Source organism: Pongo pygmaeus, chromosome 5, assembly GCF_028885625.2.
Source record: "Pongo pygmaeus isolate AG05252 chromosome 5, NHGRI_mPonPyg2-v2.0_pri, whole genome shotgun sequence".
Lineage (NCBI taxonomy): Eukaryota > Metazoa > Chordata > Mammalia > Primates > Hominidae > Pongo > Pongo pygmaeus.
Genome location: NC_072378.2, coordinates 85987255 through 86010365, shown reverse-complemented (window position 1 = coordinate 86010365; position 23111 = coordinate 85987255).

The following is a 23111-nucleotide window of genomic DNA, read 5'->3' as shown; positions in this document are numbered from 1 at the left end:
TTTAAACCACCTAATAAATGCTTAAAAACAACACCCAGAGATCCCTGTTTTTAAAAAGCTGACCAGGTGATTCTGATGCACAGTGAAGATTAAGAACTACTGCTATAAACCTAAATGCATAGCATGATAGCAAATATTGTACTTATAAATAATTCACATTGCCTTTGTTTCTAATTTCACTTAGAAAGGGAAAAGAACTGCAAAACAAAAATCGTGACTATTGTGTAGAAAGGCTGGTGCCACAGCTGAAAAAATACAAATCAAGATTCTGATGGGAAGTACACAGGGATTTGAACTAAATTGAGCCACCTGAACCCAAAATCAAATTGGAAATCACATCAGCATAATTTACCCAATATGATTTCCAAGGCTTCAGGTTAAGTTCTTCAATAATCAACTTAGGAAAGTTAGAGGTGACATACATCCCAACTAGAATTGCCTAAGTCTCAACAGACCCAGAGTCCATCAGTCAGAAAAATTTAGGCACACAACCTTTGGAGGCATAGGAGTTGACAAAGCAATCATCAATTTTTCTTATTGTTAGCTCCATTACTTCAGAGCAGGACAGGTCAGTCTACATTCAATTTAGGCTGGAAGACTTTGTAAACAATCAAAGGCTGAAAAGTGTCAGTGCTTACAGAGTCCTGATGTTAAAATACCATCAATGACTTCAATTATGTCTTTTCTTCCACCATCTGGACAGGACAGTAAATTGGATGGGGACGGCTGCTGGCTGCATTTCACAGAACAACATAAAATGCACTGAAGCCTGTGAAAGTGCAATTTCCTTTGTTATGACAACAAGATGGCACAAGGCACATGAAGAGGCAGTTGACCTTGCCATAGCTCTCTGGGTCTCCTTGGGCTGCTTCTTGTGCATGACTGTCTATGGTGAAAGCACGTGAGAAGCCCATAGAGGTCTCTGTTGGGCTTTATTTCTGTGTTACACATTACAATGGGCAGGGCTGACTCCTTATAAGTAGATGAGATCCAAACATCATGACACAGAAAAGACAGAGAAGGAATGAAAATCTAGAGACCTGGACTTACTTAGACCTAGATCTACTGCCTAGTTTGAGAATGTCAACACTTCTCAATCAGGTTCTGCTTTTGTAAAATGAAATAAGTAGAAGCCTTTTTGGGCCTAGCATGACATGAGTTCTAATATTAATAATAATGGTAACAATAATTAAGCTAACAATTATTAAATACTTACTATGTGCTAGCAACTACTTTTTTTTTGGTAGAGATGGGATATCATTATGTTGCCAGGCTGGTCTCAATACCCTGGTCTCAAGCAATCTTCCCACCTTGACCTCTCAAAGTGCTAGGATTATAAGCGTGAACTTCTGTGCCCAACCTATTCTAAATACTATATGGGTATTCACTTACTCAACCATTTTTTAGTAGATACAATTTTATGCCAATTTTATAAATGGGAAAACACGGTTCACAGAGGTTAAATGACTTACTCAAAGCCATACAACTCATAAGTAGAAGAGAGACAAGATTTTAACCCAATAACCCAATCTCAGAACCTGAGTCCTTAGCCACTGCATTCATTTTCTCTTGCTGATATTTGCATTTACCATTCTCTGAACATGGAATTGTGAAAAAAAATTTCCACTTATGATCATATAAATTTCTCTAACTATAATTAGATAGCATGAGCCAAATTGAGCAAGAAAAGAGGCAGAATTCAGCAAAGGAATCAGCTAAGTTCCTCAATAGAATTGTTTGTTTCCGTAGCTCCCTCTCTGTTTAGCTTTCCACCTAGCTCTCTCATGGCAGCTGCTGTCTGATATCACTGATATTCTTCTTTCACCTTCTCTTCATTGCTTCCCTTTCACTCAGCAGGCTTCTCTTCACTCTTTTCTTTTCATTATAGATTTCATGCTCTGTCACATCAACTATTGTCTTACCAACTCCTTTGCCTGTTTTCTTTCCATTGACTCATCTAGAAAAAAACCCAACCCTCAATGAATCCACGTGCCTAGTTCTCTGAATCCATAGTAGGATGATGGAGAAAAATCACACAATTTCTTAGATGGGCTTCACTCAAAAATCACAAGCGCTGACTTGATCAGCGCCCTTTGTGCCACAGGCAAAATTTCTATCAATCCCTAATCAACCATTCCTCCATTCACTGAAGGAACTATCTCAGATCTTCTTTACTTTTCACAGCTCTAATTCTGCTTCTTTACCCTTGTCCACAGCAGACAGTCTCATTTCATTCTCAGAGAATATAGAATCCATTAGACTGTACCTTTCTCAACTCCTCGACTAAACCTACAAATTCATCTGCATCCACACCCACACTTTCCTCATTTGCTTCCATTCAGGAAAAAATGAGTCTCTTTCCCTATCTAACATTAATTCTGCACAGTGTGCTAGTGCCCTGAATTTTGTCTTCCTACTTTCTTGAGGACATGGATCTTTCAGGTAGCTACCTCCTTTCCCTTGTATCTTCCATATTTCACTCCCTAATGGCTCTTTTCTACTGGCATTTAAACATGCTCAAGTGTGCTCATCTCGAGAGGAAATGAGGAGATGCTCCATCTCTCTATCAAATATTGAATTCCTTAGTCTTAGTCATACCTCCACTCCTCTTCCTCCTCCTTTTCTTCACTTTTGTCTTCATCTTCATCTTATTCTTTTTTTTAGAGATGGGGTCTTGTTATGTTGCCCAGGCTGGAGTGCAGTGGCTATTCACAGGCCCAATCTTACTACTAATCAGCAAAGGAGTTTTGACCTGCTCTGTTTCTGACCTGCTCTGTTTCTGACCTGCCTAAGGAGGTTCACTCCTCCTTAGGCAACCTGGTGGTTCTCCGCTTTGAGGAGGTCACCATATTGATGCCAAACACCTGATTGGTATAGCATACAGAGCCCAGAACTCCTGGGCTCCATCCATTCTCTCCCTTCAACCTCTCCAGTAGCTGGGACTACAGTTGCACCCACTGCACCCGGACAAACTTCTTGACAGAATTATCCTCCTTCGTTGTTCCCACATTCTTTTTCCTACCTATTCCTTTTCACTGCAAAATGTCTTCTGATTTATTTATTCTTTTCCTTTTCAAGTTTAAAACATGTATTTAAAATATAATTTACAAAAGCTTTATATGCTGACTCAGGAGTCCATGGTGCAGGGTGAGGTGGGGTGGGCAGCTGCCCACTATACCAGCAGAGTAAGACTGCAAGGGTGTATAGTGAGCCATCATCACTTCTGGCCTCCCTCCAATGCCCTCTGTTCAGACATCCAAGGGGTCCATGTGCACCTCTGGGTTAACATGACCAGAAAACAGGACCCCAGAGGTTTCTTGAGTCTCTGCTTACCAGAAAAGCTGAGTGTGTAGCCCTGCCAACCCGTCCCTGAGCAGTGTATCCTTAGATAGGCCAGAGCAGGGTATGGTGGATTCTGGAAGGGGCTTATGGTAGCAGATGTAGTTCTATTTCCTACATATAGGTGGAGATCACCCTGGTTGAATGGGCTGAGAAGGATTGGTCACCAGACATGGACCACCAGCTCCTTTGCTTATAGGCTGACATCAGAGCAGTGACTCATGGGAATCAGTTAGCTGGAAGGTCTGAGGCCTGGCTTGTGGGGTTAGAGAGGAGCTGGGGAAAAGGGACAGCAGCATGAAGGCAAATAAAGGGGTGGTAGCCTTAGCTTCTGCCCCCCATCCCCTTGGAGTTTTCTAAGCTGAAGTCTGCAACTTACTGAAAAAAAAAAAAGAAAAAAGAAAAAAAAAGAAAGAAAGAAATTATAAAAGAAAAGAAAAAAAAGCTACAGACTACCCCCCTCCAAGAAAACACACACAGACACACACACACACACAATCGAAACTATTTCATCATCTCCCCTCCCAACTCTTCCCAAAACAATAGTTTTATCTTTTTTTCTTTTAAAATTTTTGCCTGCAACCTCTCTATCTGGGAAGTCCGGGAATTACTGCTGGTGAGTGTTGACAGGCACATAGTGGGCAAAACCCCATCTTTGGCCAGAGGGAGGTGGGTGTACTAGTCCCTGCTGCATCATCAATCTGCAGACACCCAACAGCCAGCCTTCTCTTTTGCTCCCTCTAGAGTTGTGGGGGCAAGGCAAAAACAGGTGGTCCCAACTGCTGAGCCATCAGCACTGCTGGCCTTTCCACCTGGTCTACTTCAGCACACTTGTCCAGTTGAAATGACAGTCTTGTCTTGGGCCAGAAACTACTCTTACTTGAGGGATGGACATTGTACATTTAAGATGTGGACACTTGGTCAGGGCAGTGGAACCATAAAGATAGTAGCCAACTTTTTTCCTTGCCCAATCCTGGGGGTCATTCCCCTTCTTACTGACTGAAACTCTGTTCCAGCTCTGCTCATGAACAGTTCCCGACTTCACACAGTTATAAGGCTGTCCTATGGACTAGTCACTGACTCAACTGGTAGCTGGCCTTTCCTCCTAAGGGGAAGATGTTGTGGAACATAGTTTGCTCGTTTTGGCTGGCCTGCTGTTCCCAAAGGGCAAGGCTGAGAGCCAGGTGAACCAAAGGTGGAGTGAGCTGTGAAACCTGCCCACTTTGGATGCCCTAAATGCTGCCCTAATTGCAAAACCACACAAACCACTCCAGAATGTATTTGCTGATTAGGAGTGTGGAGGCCATCTGGCTGGCTAAGGGATAAGGCATAGTGCAAGGAAAGGAATCAGAAGGCCTGAGAGGAGCCGGGTTTTACACACAGAGCTGCTCTGGGCAGCTTTCCTTCTAACCTCTTCCACCTCAAGGAGCCAAAGCAAATCTCCAGGAGTCAGGGACAGAGGAGAAACAGCCTCAATTCCAGGCCTTCACTCTGGCAAAAGAGTGAAGGGTAGTCTAGGCCTCTGGAGAACCACTCTGTTATCAATCTGGAGTGCAAAGCTTTAATTTTCTCAATTTTATTCAGAATGGTCTGCTCCCAAAGTACTGATTTCACAGAGGAAATGTGCCAGCTATAGTTACTGAGCTGGGGCCATCAATGGAGATGAAGCACCACAGATCCTTAAGAGTTCAAGCCTTGTTGGAGTCGGAAGATCTATTCACCCTCTGACCATACCAGGCAGATGGCTGAGAGTCCTGGAGCCAGACTCTTCTGGTCTTCCTTGTGCTGACAGTGAAATACTGAACAAGTCTCACATCTTTTGCTTCTAAGCCCAGGAGTGCCTTCCCACTCTCTGAGACTTCCTGCTCTTTTCTAGAATTAGTAAACTTGGCTGGTAGAGAACCACCCTGAACACTATAGGAGGGGGAAGTCTGCTCATTTTCTCTATCTCCCAAATTACCTCCCCAGGCTCTCTTACCCTATAGAACTTGCTTTGTCTCTAGGCAAGGCCAAGGTGCTCTGGAACTTAGATCGATTAGGGAGGTCTAGGCCTGGTGTGCTAATTTGTCTTGGGGCTACAGAGCCCTGCCCCTTTTCTGGGAGGCAGTAGGAATACCAAAGCTAAGCTCACTCAAATCCTGTTGGTTAATGTTTCTAGTGAATTTCCCAAAAACACTTTTAAGTCAACTACCAAACTACCCTTTCTCGATTAAAAATTCATTAAACTGCTAAAATTCCACCCATGCACTTTTTCTTACAAATCAAATATTTGTATGAACAAATATTTGAAAATAAGAAAAAAAAAAAAAGAAAGGATGTTTTCAAATGGAACTTTTTAAGTGATTAAGACACCCACTTGGGGGTGAGTGGGCTGGAGTTCATATCTGTGTTTTGAAATCCCAAATTAATGAGCATGATAAACTGTTATTGGTGGCACTGGCTTTACCCCAAGTGGCCAAGTAGCACTGTTTGGCTCTCTACCATAAGTCTTTGATAGGTCCCTCCAACCCTTCCCTGATTCCCACCCTTTCCCTTTCCATTGACTTAGAACAGCCCTTGTATATGTGCCAATCCCAGGGGGAAGACGTAAAGGGAGGAGGGCACAGTACATGAGGTTCAAGGTCCCAATGGGCACAACAAGGAGGAACACAGCACAAGTAAGCTAGGTGTTCTCTGCTCTAATCCAGCTGTTTGCCAGGTCAGTGCAGCCTGTGGAGGATGACCTGGGAGGCAGTGAGGTCATAAGGCACCTTTACTTGCCTTAATTTAACTGCACTGTTTGAAGCCTTGTGACTCATCAGGACCAAAGGGTGTCTGATCACTTTATTGGGCTGGCTCCTGTCTTTGGGTTGGGTTATCCTGGTTGGCCTGTCAAGCATGAATTTCTCCTGCTTCTCCTCCAGCAAGACCCAGGATCCACCACTGGGCTGCTGTGTGCTCTGTCCCTGCTGTACCAGGGACTTGACAGGGAGGGCTGGCCCTGCACTGTGCTTGGGACTTGACCAGAAGGGCTGGCCTCTGCTGTGCTGGGGGCTTGACTGGGAGGACCGGCTGCTGGTGGAGCAGAGGCTATTGACTCCACCACTCTGGCCGGCCTCTGGGGTATGTGGATCTGTGGAGTGGGCCCTGTGGGAAGACTGTTGTCCTGAATCACCATAGGTACTTTGGGAGAAGATTTGGATTTCTCAGTTATCTGCTGCCTCCTCTCAACTCTCAGCAACTTCCTCATTTTGCATCTACTTGCTGCTTTCTCTCCTCCCTCCATTCCTTTTTATTCATATTTGATTTATCAGTCACTGTGTTGACACTGGAGACCACTGAATCCTCATGAAAATGCTTTTCCCCCTCATATGTTTCCATGTCACCACCCTCTCATCACTTTCTTCTTAATTCCCTGGTGTTCCATCTCAGTCTTTTCAGAGCTCTGATCTCTTCATACTCTTCCTGGGCTGTCCCATCTCTTCTCATGGCTTCAATTGTCATGTTTATGCTGGTAAGTCAAGAACATATATTTGCAGCTCAGACATCTCTACTGGGCTTCCAACTCACACATCCAACTACTTGGGCATCTCCACTTAGAAGTACCATACATGCTACAAACCTGCCCCAAATGAAATGGAATTCAATATCTCTTGCCTCAGACCTATTGTTCTTTTGTGTTCCCTAATGGTAATGGCAGCCATCTCAGCAAGAAGCTTCAGAGTGGTCATCATCTCTTCCTTTTCCTCAATCACTTACATCTATTAATCAGTCTCAAAGTGTGATTGAATCTATGTCCGGACTCACTTTCTCCATTGTCACTGCTACTACCCCTTTTCAGGTCACCATTTTCACTAACTTGAACAACTGAAACAACCTGTTAACTTGTTTCCATGCTTCCCATCCTGACCTCCCCTTTGTTTTCCACATTGCAGCTAGATAACATTTTCTAAATAAAAATCTAGTTTTCTCCTCTTTTTAATACCCTTCGATGTCTGCTCTTTACCTTGGAATAATGTCACTTAATCAAGCATAGATTTTCCTAAAGGAAAGGAAGCAAGAGAAATGTGTCTCTTCTCTTCCTACACAGGCCTATATTTAACCTAATGTGTTTGTCTGAGTGGTTAGATTCCATGGAGATTGGTGCCATAGAAATCAATGAAAGAACCAAACAGTGCAGGCAATGGCACAAGCATGCAAAGGATGAATGAGAGAAAGAAAGTGAGAGAAAGGAGAAGAGAGAGTGAGAGAGAAGAGGAGTGATGGAGAAAGAAAGCAAGAGCAAGAAATAGCTAGCAATAGAGGACACAAGAGCAAGTGCCTAAGAATCTTGAAGGTGAAGCGCCAGGGCAGACAGGCAGTGGGGCAGCAGCCTCCTTGGCAACCAGCACCCTCTGGCAGTGGCAGTGCTGCTTATGCAGTCCAACCTGGCCCCAAGTATTTCTCTGGGGAGACTGGGGGGAATTACAGTTGGCCTCAGAGCATCTTCAAGGTTCTTAAACAGGTTGTCAGATATGAGTGATCTCACAGCAGAGATGGACCCTGACATATTCCAAACTGCCTCAATCTGTGGTGTAAGTAGGGGAATGTCAGAGTAGGAAGTTGATTGTGTTTTTTTCAAAAACAAAGTATAAGCACCTGAACTGAAACAATAAAGAAATACAGTTAAGGTTATTTTATTCTCAAATTGTCCCAATTTCAAAATATAAATTCAAAGTTTGCATTGAGTACATATGCAGACATAAGAGCACGAACTTTTTTCCTTCCAATTAACTACCACAGAAGCATATATCTGTGCCAATGCGACTTACTTGGTCTGCTGAAAATAAAGAAGTAAAGATCAAAAATTGTTGTTTTTTTTTCTGCAAAACTTGTCAGAAACTAAAAGTTTGACCATCCATGTAGTCTTATTCATAAAGGCTGTCTGAAATGAAATATACCATTTTTTCCCTGGCTTCCTCAATGAAAGATGAATCTATAAAGGAAGTGAGGAGGCTGAGGAGAGAGAAAATATTTTAAGCAACAAGTGAAGTCCAGTTCTGAAATGTATACATTTGTAAGTCTGAACTGTCATAGTACATGAAGGACCAATAAAAATTACAAGTATTAGAGGTGTCATTACAATGCACCTTGTTATAATTCAGGTTAAAATCCTATAAAATCTTAATGATACTAGCTACAATTTTTTCAAGTGCTTACTAACGTAGTCACTGTTTTAAGTGTTGTGAATCACGATTTTATTTGATCCTCTCAACAAACCTGACTTTACCAATGAAGACTCAAGGCTCAGTGAAGTTAAACAGCTTATACAAATACACACCACAGAAAAAGGTGGGGCTGACATTTGAGTGACAGCAGCCTGACTCCAGAACTCTTAAGTGTTACACCACATCCCTTATCCCCTGAAATATTCTTTGCCTAGGAAATGTGATGTATAATTTGCTTAGCCCATAGAAGGGGTGCTTATGAATTATATTGCCTAAAAGCTGCAAAATAAATAAGTTCCAGTCTTCAAAAAATTAATGTTCATCGAATATTAAAATTTAGCTGTGGAATGGGAAGGGAAAGACTGGAAAGATGGAAAATAACTATATAAAGAAGCACATGGAAGGCATTCTGTTGGATATTAGTTTTTTAAACTGAATCCCACTGATTTGTTAGCACAGCTTTTTAACTTTTTAGCTATTTTAAAATTTTTAATTTAAAAAACACCTTTATTAAGATACAATTCACATATTATAGAATTCACCCATTTAAAGTGTATAATCCAGTGGTTCTTATCATGTTTACAGTTGTGGTGATGGTAGAACAGCTTTTTGATAAGAAAGTCTTTCGGATCTCTCCTTCCCTAGAAACAGGACCAAAAGCCATGACTATTTGCATATTAAATAAATACACAAACAGAAGCTCATTATGTCAGTGTTGTCCATTCTCTACGCCAAATAGCCTGCTGTTATGACAATTGGATTGGGGTGTGGACTGTCACAGGATTAAAGTGTTCCCAGGTGAGGCTGTACCCTTTCAATGAGTAACAACTAGCATTGATTGTAAGTCAACAGTACTTAGAACTGCTCCCCACATTGCATCAGGTAGTTAGATCACAAGTCGTAGGCTTGGTTTTGCCTATGATGAAGTCTACTATTTGTAATACCAAGTATTAGATCATTTGTTAGATAGTCCTCTGTACGCTTGTCAAAGCACATACTATTAATACTATGAAGATAAGCACCTCAATGTGGTTTCTTATATACGTTAGGTTAAAAATATTTGTTACATAAATTATGAGAGTCACTACTATTTATTGAATATGCACTTCGCCATGTACTTCACAAATATCTGCAAATCTCAGAGGAATCATGCAAAGAAGGCAATATCATAGTCACTTTTCAGATATGGAAACTAAAGACTCAAGACTAAATGGCTAGTGTCTTGGAGAGCAGGGATTTAAAGCTTATTCAGGCTGATCTGGTTTGCTTATTTCTACTATGGAAGGAAAGGAAGGGAGGAAGAGAGAGAAGGAAAGAAAGGAAGAGGGAGAAAAGGAGAAGATCTAAAAACTTTTTTTGAACTTGCACAACTTCAGGGTTTCACCTTTGACATGCATTTTGACAACAATTATCAAAAGAGGAAATTATAATTTGTGAGTTTTCAGTTAACCAAATTGTTTGCATGACATGCAAAACATTGATCAGACATGCCCATAATAAGTGAAAAGAAACACTGTAGGCAGATGTTTTTCAAAAGGCAAATAAGGGTAGGCAGGGTGTTGAAGATATTAATTTTCATGATTGCTGCCTTTGTTGTTTTGCTTCATTGTTCTTCACCCTGCCTGGCCTAAAAATACAAAATAACATGAGGGAAATTAGTTTTCAGGGCCAGTTATTTTCTTAAAAGAGATCAGAAAAATGAGAATCAAGGGTAGAATTTCTAGAACATCTCTTTTCCCCTATAGTTTCCACACCTGGCTTCACAGTGGGTATATGTGGCTCTACCTCAGCTTGTCCCACTGACAGGCCACTGGCCATCAAATTCAAAGACCAAGAGATAAACTCAAAAGGAATGTAGCCTAAGAACAACTTGATTTTTGATGTACTCCAAATTGGTTTTCCTCTTAAAAAATGGCTTCCATACATTTCTTTTTTTTCAGTGAACAATAGCTAACTTTTAAAAGAATAAATGTGAGCCTTCTTGGTCAAGAGCTTGGGAAGAAGAGAAGGCTTTGCCATCTGTGAGTAGCACATTATAATAGAATCGCTCTGGGAAAAGTTTGTCTGTGTTGCTTGCCTTTATGAAATGACATTTAAATAAAAGTACTGGTTCACTTTTTATTGATCTTTGTACATTACAAGGCATTTTGAAGGAAAATGTGGTGTGAATAGCAGAATCGCGTGCTGTTTGTAGAGATGGAGAGCCTCGCAGGCTCTGTGTGCCCATCCGTGGTGGCTGTAAGCTATTGAAGGAAATTGGGATCCTGGGACTTCCCCCCTATGCTGTTTATCTCACGAAAATTCAACACACAGATGCATAGTCATTTCCATAGTCTTTTTATTTCAAGATCTCAAAAACAAGTTTCTATAGGTATATGTTGTGTGTGGGGGGGCGGCTGGGGTATTAATAATGAAGGATCGGAGAGGGAAAGAGAAAGAGGAGCACAAGAGCTCACAACTTTGGGTAAGATTTTTGAAATGTAAAGCTATCTAATGTTCAAACTTAAGATTTTCTGGCTGGGTGTGGTGGCTCACTCCTGTAATCCTAGCATTCTGTGAGGCCGAGGTGGGCACATTGCTTGACCCCACTTCAAGGCTAGCCTGGGTGGGTAACATGGTGAAATCCCATCCTTACAAAAATACAAAAATTAGCTAGGCGTGGTTGCATGTATCTGTAGTCCCAGTTACTCAGGAGGGTGAGGTGGGAGGATCACCTGAGTTCAGGGAGTCGAGGCTGCAGTGAGCCGTGATTGAGCCATTGCACTCCAGCCTGGGTGACAGAGTAAGACCCTGTCTCAAATAAAAAAAAAAAAAAAAAAAAAAAAAAAGAATTCCTTTGCCTGGAGATGATGCTGATCTTGGTTACCCAGTTTCCTTATAAACTATCATGTTAGGAATACATTTACTCACTTACTAGCTGAAGACATATCTGAGAAAATTATATCCTAAACTGGAAAAAGCTGACTCAATTCATGTAGCAGAAGGCTGCCCCTCCCTAACTTGGCTGACCAAGCTGAATTCCCAGCCATAATAGGAAGAACATGTTTGTCTCCTTGAGTTACTTCTGCCAAGTTGCTGAAGTGGGACTCTGGTGTTCCTGTTAAGAACCTGACCAGATGCAGCAGGCTAAAGACAAGACAGACTCCAGTGTTGACCTTCACCAAATTTTTCCATATTATAATACCAAAATCACACCCAGGGATACAGAATTAACATGCTAATGAGACATGTGACCCGCAGAGAAGCATGTGCTAAAAGTTCCCCACCTTTTCATGCCTACACGTTGCTTCTTTTTCTGCCTCAACTCCTTGAAATGACAAGAACCACACTTTTCAGAGAGCTAGCACCAGGATCCCATTCCCATGCACTGCTTTCTTGCATTGCCCGAGCTGCAAGCCTATTAAGCTTTGCTTGAGAAAAATTTCAGATTGGCATGGTATTAATTTCTATTTACATGAGAGCCAAGAACTTAGGGTCCAAACTGTGATAACATAGGTTTTCCTTTCTTATCCAGCCTGTACTCAAACTTCCTTATCTCTTTTTATATTCTTCCTTTTAGCTTGCAGTTTACTACCCAAGGGTACTCACCTTACTTTTAAAATGGAAGTAGACCATTTGCAATGGGAAATCACATTTTGCAAATATTAAATAAACGCCTCTTACCTTTCTTTTAGAATCGTAGTATTTTGTAGACTTCTACCTTCTGAGCAAACCTTGAGGTTTAAGTCCCAGGGCAAAACAGTAAGCTTAAATAGCAGGCCAAAAGGAGAGTTTTCCAAATTTATATAGTTTATCAAGAACTAAGCCTTGGGCTCTCAGATGATTGAGTTGTCTCCCCTAAGGGGGAAGGGACATGGCTATACTAGGCAGTGTAGCTCATAATTAATATGCAAGTGGAGATATTTATAGGGTAACTAAAGGGAGAGAGAGACAGAGAAATGGAGAGACAGAGAAGAAAAGATGAACCTCTAAGAATATGGGGTTTGTTTGAGCCTTTTCTCAAGGTGTATTTATTTTCTTTATGATTTCTGTGTAGGCATTCTACAGATCCCTTGGGTTATTCAGGGTAAGATTTAGGACTGTGTATCCATCAACAGACAGAACAAACAAACAAACAACAATAATGATAAGATTAAGTGGATGTAAGGGTAATCCTCTTCCCTTCCCTGAGTTCCAGCATGGATCCTAAAATTAGGAGCTTCCAACTCTTTTAATCTTTTAAGGAGATATTAGGAACATAGCTGGTGTGTGACTTCCTGCCCCAATAGAAGGGGTGACAGGCTCACCTAGGGAAACCAGTGAGAGGTTAATACCATTGGGTTGGCAATTCATCTCTGGGCAGGAATGCATTAGCAATCACCACTCACTTGTCACTCTGCCTCTCATAATTTAGCTTGTGCTTCTTGTCCCATGGATCAGCAAGGCTCCAGCTCTCCAGCACCTCTCATTTCCCATGCAATAGCCAGAGCCTTGTGCCTTCCCAATCAGAGTCCAATTTAAGCTGTTTGTCACTACATCCAAACCATTAATGGAACAGATATTTTGGTCTTATATGGTCCCTTGTGTCTTTCGGTTGTTCAGAACGCAAAAGAGAGATGTCATCAATTAAACCGCCAAATCCCCAAAATGGAGAGCCAGATTTCCACTTTGTTTTTGCAAAAAACTGAACATTTTCTCCCTTCCTAAGGGCTATTTCTAGTGTTCTAATTTCCCTTGGATATGCTGGCAGATGTAAAACTAGATAGGTTAAACCTCTTACGTATTCATTCAGGCTATGTCAAACCCTCAACAAGATGTTCTTACTCTAGTGGGTCCACAGATGGGGTGCAAGGGCCCATGAATCTCTCAAATGCAGGAGCATATGTACTTTTTTCCTAGCATATATAATTATTTTTCTAGGGGCAAAACCTTTTCACTGATTCCTAAATACTTCCATAACATAAAAAGGTTCCAATGGGCCCCTCAAAGAAGAAACAATTATAGTGTAGGACAGAGGATCCCAGACTTTGTTGCTCTTACCATCTCAGTGTTTTGATGTGACCCTAGGCTAACGAGTAAAACCTAAATGGTTCAGTTTGTTAAGTAGCTAGGTCCAAGTAAAAGGTAGAAGGAGAATATGTGGTAAGAGGAGGCTGCTGAGTAGGTATGCCCCAGCGTATGCAAGATCTTTTAACTGTGTCAAACAATTTAAACTTTATCTCTTGTTTAGAGGATCCTTTGAAATGGTCTACAAAGTACAGTGACATGATCAGATTTGAGCATTAGCAAGCTGTGTCTGGCTGTAGAATAGAAAATGGGCTCAGGGCAACAACACTGAAGGTGACAAGGCCAGTTAGTCTCCAAGTATGCCAAGTAAGAAGCAGTAAGTGGGAAAATGTAAAAGGGGGGAAAAGAGGAGTACTAAGTCTCCTCTCTGTCTTTGAACAATTCTATCTTCCAATAACAATAATAAGAATTGTCTGAGTGAAGCCTCATCTACGTGCTAGACCTGGGCAAGGACATTGTACACATTATGGCAAATTCTTACAACTGTGCAAAACTGGTATTTTTTATTTACAATTAACTAATGAGAAAATTAAAGCAGTCCTTCCCAAGTCAACTGGGTAGGGCTTAGTTTTATGAGTAGAGTCGAGTTTAATTTACTCTTGTATCATTTAGGATTCAGATTAATTTTAGAGCTTTATTGCTGCCAACTTCATATTCCTTTCATGACTACGTTATCTGTTGCATTTCTTACAAAACAACATGAGAAAGTTTTGTAAACTATCCCAGTCAGATATCTAGAAAGCGATGAAGCCAGGATTTAAAGAAAACCTGCCTGATTCCAAAGCTGGTTCCCATTCTAACAGCACATTGCCTCTCAATAATTTTCCTTATATGTTGCTTGAGTCTCATTGGAATGTAAAATGAACTAGGGCAAGATTTTAGTCTACTTTGGCACAATTAATGCCCAGAATAGTATCTGGCACATTATAGATACTTAATAAATATGAGGTGAATAAACGAGTGTTTTTTATTCCCCCTTCATGAGCTGAGTTCTTTGTAGAGAGCTTGGTAGGTGCTTAATCAATCCTACTCCAGATGTACAACCTTCTCCCAGCTTTTGCTGTCTTTGCTGAAGACATATTTTTCACCATCTTACCTAAGAAACAGACTCGGAACTACTCCCACTGAAGATTATAGACACTCTGGCTTCTAATATCAGAACCCTCCCTAGGTTCACCAGGCTATTATTATAATAATGTTTATCCAAATTTTTCCTTTATATTTCTGGATTAAATAATGTTTATGGCCCTAAAATATACAAATTAGAATATGTCAGGATCTTCTAAAAATTATATATAATATTATAAATCAATCCTCCCTATAATTTCAAATGCCAAAAAGCTAAGGAAGTTTGGCTACCTCCTGGTTAGGAATACTCAATCTGGAAGTATGCCAATCACCAAATGCTAGAAGCAGAGAAGTGGACTCATGGCATTTGGGTCTATGCTAATTGGCAAGCCTGGACATAATTTGACACTGCTTCCTACTGGCACCTTGGCTCCTGTCCCACCCAGCTGGTGACTGGGAAAATGTAGTCATAATAGGCAGAGCAGAGTGTACCCAAAGTATCTCTGTGGAGGGAAGGCTCCATGTTATCAAAGAGTTCATCTGTGCCCAAGGGTCCTGAAATAAGCTTGGCCCTTGCTTAATTTTTATTCACTTTAGGGCTAAAACCCTAGGACATGCCTCTAGAGTTTTAAGAATGCCAGTATTATCGTGGTTTAAACCCAAGTGTTACATGTGTATCAGCAGGGGTGATAAACAGCAATTCAGTTTGTACTATCTGAAGTTGGAAGCACCACCATGAATGTGAGAGGGATGCAGCACTCACTTTGTGGAGAGAAATAACTGAAGTGCCAACATCAGTGTCCATGCTGAACAAGTAGAACCTGTAGGGAGGGCAGGCAATGTGCTTGTGTGAGTTATGTAGCTGGTGTAGGCCAGTGACCTGGCTCTTCCAGGCCAAGATCTTCTACTTGTTCTAAATACACCTCTCAACCCCATACATACACATGCACCATATTTTGGTGCCACTACTACACACTACTCTGCTACTAGAATAATACACACATGCTAGTCTGCTACTAAAATAATTATCTAAATATGCATTTGCTGATTCTTCAGTCCTTCCCAAATCTCCTGGGTAGAGCTTGGTTTGGTGAATGCAACACTGCCCATTTTGCCCTTACTTCCTTTAAGATTCAAGTTATTTTTAGAGCTTTATTGTTGCCAACTTCCTATTCCTTTCATGACTATATTGTCTTGTTGTCGTCCTTACAATACAACATAATGATGATATTAGCATAATCTTATCTGTTGATTTCAAGGGCTAGGAGTACCTGGTTGACCTTATATGTATTCTTATCCTGGATTTGTGCAGAGAATCATGTTGCTGACTTTGTATCTAAATTACCTACTCTCTTAAAAATCATCAGTTTAACTCTTCAGGTTCATTAGAACAGTGATTTACGGGTATTCAGTATAGTAAAAAAAAGTTCATTATGTTTTGGCAGCTAGCTTTTGACTCTGTGATGAAAAAGTCTGAAGCAGAGTAGTTCAGAATACCAGATAATGTGAGCATTAGTAAAAAAAATGTATAGATCCTGTACTGCAACCTCCTCATAAAAATCTCAGGTTCTGAGGAGAGAGTTAAGTTCACACAGCTGGCTAGTAGATATCTGGGTCTCTAAAATCACCCCAGGCTAGACTAAATATTAAAAATATTTAACAACAGACAGGACACTAGCAAATGACAAAGCCCCTGGAATCTACAGATGGCTCGTAACAATGAGTGCCAGCTGTGTATCATTCATGACCCAGACTGGTGCCTTCTTTGAATCTCAGAGCCACTCCACTCATCGTCACACTGCGGAGCTAAGCTGTCCATCATCATTTGGTTCCCATGTTCCTAAAAATCTTCAGGTCTTCTCCACTTCTCCCTGGGTGCTAAAAGGGCAACTACAGAGATTGTGAATTTAACCAGTGTGCCTGAGTAAATTGTTTTAAGGCATTTTCTTTTCCTGTAGTTAGAGTGTCTTTTGTTCAGACCCAGATCCTTGGTATTGAACTAAGACTTCCTAAATTTGGTTCAATTTCTCCTCATTGTCACCTCCCACACCATTTTGCAAATGAAGGATCCAGGGCACAAAAATCCTAGTAAGTTAATAGCACCCTTGAAAGAGAATCCAGATTTCAGAATCTTCTATCTATTTCTCTTGTCAGCACCCATATTGTTCTAAGGCTATTTAATAAGATATTATTTGATTTAATACAAAGAATAAAAACAGCTAAGAGTCTCCCCCCCTTCTTTTCGGCATTCCATTTTCCCTTTGTACGTCCTCCCCCAAAGAAGTTTTTCTTTTGAAAAGACAAAGTTAACACCCATTTCAAGTGCCTATTAAGTAGAACTTTCCTCCACTGGCTCTGCTAAGCTAATGAAGGGTAATTGCTGTCACCTGCAGACCACAGACTTTAGTACCAGTGAGCCATCAGGCTGATGCTTCCCAGCGTGACAACTTACTTCTCTCAAGGGTTTCCCCAGGGAATCTATAGTGGCACTTGAAAAGCACATAATTAAGAGCAATAAATAGCAAAATCCCCTAGAGAAATATAAATTATTCATAATAATAACTGTGCAGGATGGCTGAAGGAGGGGTGTTTTTATTACGTGCAAGAATTTTCTGAATCTGCTCAAATATGTTTTAAAATGTCTCATTTAAAAGACAGTTCTTCCTTTAAGCCAAACATAGCTACTCCTCAAGGATCCTTTAAAAGGCCAAAGTATCAAATTTGGTATTGATTTTTTTCCTCATTCTTCTTTATATTAGTTCTCAAAATATTTTAATCTTATTATACTACTCAGGTCCTACATAACTATTGGTTATTCTTCAGGTTCAGTAGCACATCTTAGGCTTGGGAAGAAGGATGGGATTTGGAGGAATAAAGTAAATGGCATAACTCATTGATCTGAAGTACAATTCAAATTTTAGTTGGGTTCCCCTGAGCAAGTAACAACTGCTGAGCCTCAGTTTCACCATCGATAATTCTGGCAGTAATCCATTCTTCATCACAGAGCATTGCAAGACTTGAAGGAGATGATATGCATAAGTGTATTTTTAAACAATAAAATACCAAACAACTAGTTAAATAAAGTGTAACCATTTCTGCTGCTTCTATGCATTGTGTTATACAAGTGCCACCGAATCACTTTTGAAACTTAATTTTCGTCATCTTTAAGATCTTTTTGAGAAGTCTCCTCAGTGATTCCTAGTAGCTTAAGAATCTTTATGTGAAGAATTTTTATATACATATATCTTATCCTCTCTTGATGGGATTGTGGTCTAGATTTGGGATGCAGACAATATGCAATGTTGGGAGACTTGACAGGACAATCAGCAAAAAAGAGTACAGGTGTTTCTCCAACTGCTTTTGGTATAGATTCTTGCTATTACAATCTTAAAAGTCCTTTCTCAATAATGTCAAGGGGACTGGCACCTTCAGGCCATGATTATAGTCTCTGCTCTGAAATGTTCCCCATCTCTCTACTTATGTCAAGGCATCCCCTGAAATTTTGGCAGTGTGGAGGAGCTGAGCACAAAGTGTGTTCTCTGCAGGTGGACACATCACAACAAGAAAGGAGAAAGGAGAAAGGGAAAGACTGAAAGGGAAAGACTGGGCACACTCAGATTCTCTCTTTAAACTTTCTAATCAAAGAAGTAAATCCTCGTGCCTTAGGGAGGGCAGTGTAAGTAATGAATGTTAAGGGAAATAGCTTTCTTCATGGAAATCAGAAGTAGATGATAAGCACCCAACTCCAACCTTGATCATGAATGAATACAGGATCCAATCTGAACTATTTAGTGATTTTTCTCTAGGCACAGAGGAAGCAGAGAGTTGGTTTCATACAAGATTTTGTTTTTAGCAGACAAGGTGACAGAAAGAGAGGCACTTGAACTTAGATTGCTAGTAAGAGGGCTGTTGAAATTCTGGACAATGGAATCTAGGTTGGATAAGAGTGGAAGATAAATGCAGTAAGACAAACTTGAAGGAAGAATCAATTGCCTGAAGGTCCTGATGAAGTTGGAGAAAAGTTTCAGTGGGTATAGTCTCACAAATAAGCTGAAAGGAAAGGAGGTTTTATTCAGAAGGCTGAATTAGTGGTTATGAAGGTGGCAGCAATTTCTTGAATGTGACAGTGGGATTGGTAGCAAAGATGAGTGGGTGAGAGGTCACAGATGATGAAGCAGTGAAGGAACTAGGAAGCTTCATGTGCTAGACATTTATTTATCTGTCTATATTTGCCTCTCACTTTCATTTTCTTTTTATGAAACGAACTTTTCTAGGACCTATGGAGCCAGGTAGAAGTTAGTTTTAGCTACCACGTTTTTGTCGAGGTTCAAATGATATAAATTATATTCAAGTTAATTTCCATAATAATTGATATAAAGGTGATCCTTTAAGTGTGTCTTAACAATAGCAAAGTCATTTGAAATCTGGGCGCTGTGAAATGAATATCAATTAATGGCTTTTTTCACTGTTATGAATTATTTGTAACACTTGAAATAACATGCATTTAATAATATAAATTTAATGGTTGTGATAATATAACACAAGAATAAAAAGATGATACATTCTATAATATTGAATTTGAAAGTTATTTTATATTAATAAGTCAATGAGGAAATAGATTAAAGTGGATGAAATTCTAATTGTGATTCCAAGGACATGTCCTCATAGAAAGGCTTTCATAGGTTACCAAACCTCCTGAGAACTATAAGACACTGCTTGACATAGACCGTTCACAAAAAGGACATCAATTGATAGTCCCAAGAGATTCTAGCAAAGCTAAGATAGCAAAGTATCAACAGAGACACAGGTCTTCAAGAAAGCCACACTTCAGTTCTGTATAAACTCCACCACACTATAAGAACATTCCATCAAAGCCACAAGTATAGATACAAAACCAAAAGCACAATTGATGAAAGAATTGATAAGATAAACTTTATTAACATTAAAATTTCTGCTCAAAGACATCATCAAAAGAATAAAAAGAATAAGTCACAGGCTGGGAGAAAATATTTGCAAAGGACATATTTGATAAAGGACTGGTTTTGTTGTTGTTGCTTTTGTTGTTTTTTGAGACAGTCTCGCCCTGTCACTCAGGCTGGAGTGCAGTGGCATGATCTTGGCTCACTGCAACCTCTGCCTCCTGGATTCAAGCAATTCTCCCTACCTCACCCTCCTGAGTAGCTGGGATTACAGGCACCCACTACCATGCCAGGCTAAGTTTTGTATATTTTAATAGAGATGGGGTTTCACCATGGTGGCCAGGCTGGTCTTGAACCCTTGACCTCAGGTGATCTGCCCGCCTGGGCTTCCCAAAGTGCTGGGATTACAGGAGTGAGCCACTGTGGCTGGCCAGGACTGTTTTTTAAATATACAAAGAATTCTTAAACCTCTGCAATAAGAAAAAACAACCAGATTAAAAAATGGGCCAAAGATTTCAGCAGACACCTTACCAAAGAAGATACGCAGATGATGAGTATGCATACTTTAAGAAGCTCCGCAATACATGTCGTCAGGAAAATGAAAATTAAAACAACAGCAAGATGGCATCACATATCTATTAGAATAGCTCAAATCCAGAATGCTGAGAACACCTACTGTGGGTGAGGATGTGGAGCAATTGAAACTCCAATTCATTACTGGTGAGCATACAAAATAATACAGCCACTTTGGAAGACAGTTTGAAGGTTTCTTACAAAACTAAACATACTCATACCATATGAATCAGCAACTGTGCTGTTTAGTATTTATGCAAATAAATTGAAAACATGTTCACATAAAAAACCTGTACACAAATGTTTACAGCAGCTTTATTCATAATTGCCAAAACTTGGAAGCAGTTAAGATATCCTTCAGCAGGTGGATGGATGGACAATGGAATATTATTCAGGGTTAAAAGAAATGAGCTATGAAAAAATATGAAGGAAATTTAAATTCATATGACTAAGTGAAAGAAGCCAATATGAAAAGACTATGTATTGTATGATTCCACCTATATAACATTCCGGAAAAGATAAAACTATGAAGACAGTAAATAGATCAGTGATTGCTAGGAATTAGTGGGTAGGGAGGGATGAATAGATAGAGCACAGAGGATTCTCAAGGCAGGGAAATGACTCTTTATATCATAATAATGGATACATGTCATTACAAATTTGTTCAAACCAACAGAATATATAACACCAAGAGTGAACCCTAATGTACACTATGGACTTTGGGTAATAATAATGTGTAAATGCATCATTTGTAACAAATGTACCACTTTGGTGGAGGATATTGATTATGGTGGGGGCTTTGGGAAGGGGGCAGGGGTAGAGGGTGTATGGGAAATCTCTGTACCTTCTGCTAAATTTTGCTATGAAGCTAAAATTGCTTTCAAAAATAAAGTATATATATATGTATTATATATGTGTGTGTGTGTGTGTGTGTGTGTGTGTGTGTGTGTGTGTGTTTTAAATACCCACAGGTATCTGTTAGTCCCTTCTTACTAGCTCTAATCCCTCAGGAAAGATCTCTAACCAGTGGTAACTGGTGACTCACGACTGAACCATATACATGTCTGTAGTTGGTGATGCAACTTTGTGACAATGCTATTAAAAATAGGAATTTCATGTCACACTCCAAAATGTTAAATTGCTTAATTTGACAGAAGTGTCTTTTTGATAGGCAGCTCTGATTTTTCAGCCTTACCTCGGGAGGATTTATCAGATCAATAAAAGGAAAGAAGAAATATTTCTTGTCTGGGCATAACATTTTCTCAAGTAGAGATTATCTTTCTAGAATAGAATGGAAAATGTTTTCTAATTAAGAGGCTTTGAGAGGTTAAAATGTGTGTGGGCAATGAGAAAGGGATGCTATGTGCATCGGGGCACCAGGATACAGAGTTGGAGATGCTGAGTTCTGTGGTCGTGTGCTGAGCAGGTTCAAGTGTTGGTTGGGATTAACCTAATGTGGGTTTTCCAACAACAACAACAACAACAACAAGTTTTTTCTAAGCCCTGTATGTGCCTTGCATGCTCTCTTATTATTTACAGATTCCTCATATGAGTACACTTTGAAGAGTAAGTGAAGAAGCTTTACATTTCTTTTGGTACTTACTATATGTATATAATATTTTCTCTATTTAAGCTCTATAAAAGTATATAATATTCTTTTTTTAGTGAAGAGAAGCATCAAATCCCCAATGTCTATGTCCTTTTCTACAGATAACAAGTTAATCCAAAAAAAGAGATACCTCTTTACAAATAAGAACAAAAACAAGAAGTTAAAATTTTGAGGAGCTTGAGGTATGAACGAAAGTGAGAACTATGTCTTGGGAGAAAATGTGATCACTTGATAACATCCATCCTCATCTATTTATTTAATATTTAATATATCCCAAATTTGCATACCACAAAACTCCTTTTTCTTTTCCAGCACAATAGTAGATAGTCTAACAACAATGTCTATGACAGATAGGTAAATTAGAAAATAAAGAAAAAATTTGAGAAAGATAAAAACCACCCAGCTTCATTGCTTTTCTTACTCTAGAATAGCTAGCCACCTATTCACCCTTTCTATTTTTGAGCAAATCAAGCATCTATTGTATTCGGTATTTACCAGCAGTAAGCTCAGAACTGAAGATTTCAGGCAGTCCTCTCTGCCTGGACGACCTGCTCCATGAAGCAACTGGTGCTCATCTCTCCATCTCCCCTCTCCTACTGCCAGAAGTGAGTCTGTTCTCTTCACCTTCTCCCACTACCAGCTCCCCCAGCTCTGCTGCCGGGCCCTTAGGAGAACACACAGCCCACAGGTTCTAAGTGATCTCTGAGAAGCTCAGGGGCTTAAGGTTCAAGAGATCTCCAGACCAGGTCTCTCAGAGGAGCAACAAAATGGATTAAATAGGCTGTTGAGGCTTTGTCTGGAAAGCTATTCACCAATTATAACATCTGAGTGCCAATAAATGTTTATCACAGAGCTCTTTTTTATATTGGTAATCACTTTCACCTGCATTTGTTGTGGGACTTTGTCTCTCTGTGGAAGGAACCTGTAGATGAACTTGGGAAGATTCAACTCAACCAAGTAAAAAATGTGTGTTAAAATTGCTAATTTTTAATATTAAAGCATACTAACTTCTGAAGGTGAGCAGGAATACTTTGAAATCTCCACTCTCCATTCACTGTCAGGTAGTTGATACTAAACTTAACTAAAATAGCTTGAATGCTAAGATTTCTGCATTTAGACTTTCCCTTTAAAAACAAATTGTCTAGTCACTTACTCTTGATTGTCTCTGTTTTTCTCACCTATAGGTCTTTAATCTGGAAAGAAAATCCTAAAAATGTGGACTTCCCTCTAGTACATAAACATTAAGCAACTTTGGGTCTGAAAGGGGTAATGCCAATCTCAATTTTACAAAGTGATGTCCCTCATTAATAAAGAATACATGAGGCCTTAGGGAAGTGCTTGCCCTCAATCCAATTGTACATGATTTATTCT